This window comes from Tupaia chinensis, unplaced genomic scaffold (genome assembly GCF_000334495.1).
Source record: "Tupaia chinensis unplaced genomic scaffold, TupChi_1.0 Scaffold000050_1, whole genome shotgun sequence".
Classification (NCBI taxonomy): Eukaryota; Metazoa; Chordata; class Mammalia; order Scandentia; family Tupaiidae; genus Tupaia; species Tupaia belangeri.
In genome coordinates this window covers 2022208-2025986 of record NW_006159508.1, presented here as the reverse complement: position 1 = coordinate 2025986, position 3779 = coordinate 2022208, and the positions used below count along the sequence as shown (strand labels likewise).

The window sequence follows — 3779 nt, the reverse complement described above, 5'->3', positions numbered from 1 at the left end:
AAAAACTTTAAAAGAAGCTATCTCTACTGGCATGAGAAGGGCATATTTATTTTTGTCTCAAGCCTTTATGTTCAATACAAGGCTAGTTATTTTTAGAAATTTTACACTGATGATTCCCTGTCAGAGGCAGAATTAAATAATAAAATAAGAACTTAAATTCTAGAAACAGACTGCCTCCAAATCTCAATTTTTATCCATTTGCATACTTGTGACCTAGGGCACAGGATTCATAACTTCACTGCTGTGGTATGAATATCTATGTTCCTCTAAAAGTCATATGGTGATGGTATTAGGAGGTAGGACTTTTGAGAGGTTATTATATCATGAAGGTACAGCCATCATGAATGGGATTAGTGCCCTTATGAAAGATACCTCTAAGTGGGACACCAAGTGGCATGGTAGTTAAGACACTGGATTCCTACATGGCTGATCGTGGTTCGAGTCTTGAACATGATGGCCTGAAAATCACACCAGGCACATATGTGTGCATGCCCAAAATTCCAGGAGGAGAATGAAGGGGAAGGAATTGTGGCATGGCTATTCTCCCCTGAGGGGGTGATTTCTCACTTTCTCTCTCCATCTCTCTCTGTCTCTCTCCAATGACTGTATGTATGCATCCTATGGCAAACACCTAAAAATAAATGAATAATAAAAGATACTCTGAGAGCCAGAACATCCCTTCCACCATGTGAAGACACACTAAGGAGGTCCTATCTGTGAACCAAGAAATCAGCCTTTCCCAGACACTAAATCTTTTGGGTATCTTGATTGTGGGCTTCCCAGCCTCCAGAACTATAAGAAATAAATGTCTGTGTTTGAAAGCTACCCAGTCTATGGTATTTGTTAGAGCAGCACAAATAGACTAATATATTTGCTGTGTCTCAGTTTCTACAACTATAAAATGGAGATGACAGCAGTTCATAACAACAAGGTTGTTATGTAGTCTACATGGGTAATTAAATGTAAAGCAGTCAGAATGGTGCATTGAATATGTCACATAAATCTTAGCTATTATTTTCATTAAAGTCTTGGTTCTTCCTCAGAGGCCCTGGATGACTATCTTATTTAAAAGTGTTCCCCTGCTGTCATTTCCCATCACAGTACCCTAAGTCACTTTTTTTTCAAATATTATTTTAAACATCATTAATATAGTTCTTCTCCCCATACATATATACAGACAGATGTTCAAATTGAAGGTATGATTAATGTTTGAGTTATGAAATCAATGTAACAGATCACGTAAAAAAATAAAAGAGAATAAAATAGAATACATTTAAATTTATTTTGAAGTAAAACTAAGAAATAGTGCTTTGGGGGACCAAAGTGGCAAATGCTTATGTTTCTGGACTCCCATATAGTTGACTGTGGTTCAAATCCTGGACCCGGTGGCTTAAAACTCACATTGGGTGTGTGCGCATGTGTGCCCAAAATTCCGATAGGAGAATGGAGGAGAAGGGATTGTAGCATGGCCATTTCCCTAGGAGGGTTATTTCTCGGTTACTGTTTCTCTGTCTCTCTCTCTATATCTCTGGTGAATGCACACATCCTATAGCAAAAATATCTCTAACAAAATTTTTTTTCAGCCAAAAATGTTGGTAATGCTGACAGGTCCAATCTAGGGTTTCTCAACATCAGCATTACTGACATTTTTACCTGGAAAATTTTTTGTTATAGAACTTTCCTCTGCTTTGTAGGATGTTGTTTAGCATTTGTGATTTTTACTCGTTAGATTCCTATAGCACTTTGTTACTACCGTCCATAGTTTAGTGGTAAAATCACTCCCCTTGAGAACCATTGGTATAACTGATTTTAAATTAATTTATTAATATAAGTTCATTAATAATTTAAAAATAATTTTCTCCTTGGAAGTGAAAAATGATAGTAATTCTGATTCTAGTTTTTCCCTTCATAGGTCAGGCTTAAAAAGAATATTTCCTAGTCCCTTTTTCTTCAACATTAGAATGCAAATTCCCACATTCATCATTGAAAGTAAACATAGGGAAATCAAATGGAGTTATGATCACTCTAGAATTCATTCACCATGTGAATGATATAGTCAGTTTATTCATCCAATAATTATGTTATTTTCTACATTGACAAAAAATAGAATATATAGGAAGGGATCTTCTGGTATTTGATTTGACTATTTCTATGTGTAAAAGACTTCAGTTGGTTACTAGTTAATTGGCGTTGGAAGAATATGAACTGCCTCTATACCTTTATAAAACAGTCATTGACTATCAGAGATCCAAGAAATGGCAACTCATAATAAAATACTACCTTGATCTTTCTAGTTAAAATGCTTTTGTATACAATACTTTACCTGATACCAAATCCTAAAGTTTACTGCATGTCCAAAGTGCTTTGGGTGGGAAATAGCAGAGATTTTGTTTTGTTTTGTTTTTATTCATTTTGGTAACTGTTTTTTTTTTTTTTTTGCATTTATTTTTTTAACATCTTAAATTTTTCATCCTTTCTTTATAGGTTACCTAGACCACTAAGAAAATTGTAGAAAGTTAGTAACTGCTACAAGCAAATGCCAGGCGTTGGCAGGTGTCAATTTTCCAGAGAGTCCTGCTTTGTGAGGTGTCTGATGCACTGCTTGGGGTCTCTGCTCACACTGCTGGAATTAATCGTGGTAGATTCTAGTCCACAGGTCACTTTTTTCCATATTTCTTTATAAACTCTTCAGTGTTCTTACAGAATTTTTTACGGTCCTTAGAGTATTCTTCAGCTAGGTCCGTCTAGAGGGGGTGCTCAGGCTGGGGGTTGTTCACCAGTGCTATGAGGAACTAGATTACTTAGTTTTTGTAGCTGGCTTCCAGTTTTCAGCACTAATTACTGGTAGACAGACTTGCTCCTTTTCATCGATGTTTGGGTGATAGATCTTTGTTTTAAATGTGGTCTTTGGAGGTTTGAATGGGTACTCTGCTGGAAAGTTGATTTCGATTCTGTAGGCCCCTTTGTCATATGGAGGTTTGTCAGGAACAATAAGCCTTTGCCAATTCAATAAATAAGCTTCATCAACCTGGATGTTACACAAGCTTTTCATTCCAATCTCCTTCATCAGCCTCCTACTGGCTGCCATGTTGGATCTGGTACTGCTGCTTTCCCAGTAACAGGTTTCTAATGTAGATGGGTTCCTTTCACTGTACCTGGGGTTCCACCCATTGAATGAAGTATTAATATTAGTTGCCACAATAAATGTTAGTGGTTTAACAATCTTAAAATCTCAGTGGCTTAGGACAATAAAATTTTATATTTCACACTAAATTTTATGTGATTGGGTGACTCTCTTAGGCATCTTTCAGCCAAAAATATAAATTGTGGGCCTGTCATCACAATTGGGTCTTCTCTTTTCAGTGGTGTATGCAGATGCAAAAGTAGAAAGAAAGTGGAAGATTATGTGAAGAAGTTTTTTGAGGACAAACTTGGAAGGAAACGCATGACTTCTTCCCCCAAAAGGAAACTTGTGCTGCCTAAATGTCTAGGAGTAGAATGAGCTAGTGTGGTGAACAGTATCCCCATAAATTTGAAGTAGGGTTCATTATAAACATAGGTGAAATTTGATTTTGTGAAAGCCATGGATTCATTCAGTAATAGGAGTTATGTATTAAGCATTGTTGTTTTCCAAGCACTATAAGTGTTGGAAATATAGCGACATCCTCAGAAAGAGTCTGATCTATGGATAGATATGCATTGGGACAGTTCCACTGTTTCCCCTGTAGGCTGGGAGTTCTTTCAGAAACCCATTCTGGATTAGACATAGATTTAAAGTG

The 3779-nt window shown here is 36.6% G+C and overlaps 1 pseudogene; it reads right to left on the bottom strand.

Moving 5' to 3' along the window:
- Positions 1-2645: 2645 nt before the first annotated feature.
- Positions 2646-3088, bottom strand: LOC106735866 (ubiquitin-conjugating enzyme E2 L3-like; annotated as a pseudogene).
- Between the last annotated feature and the right edge of the window lie 691 nt (positions 3089-3779).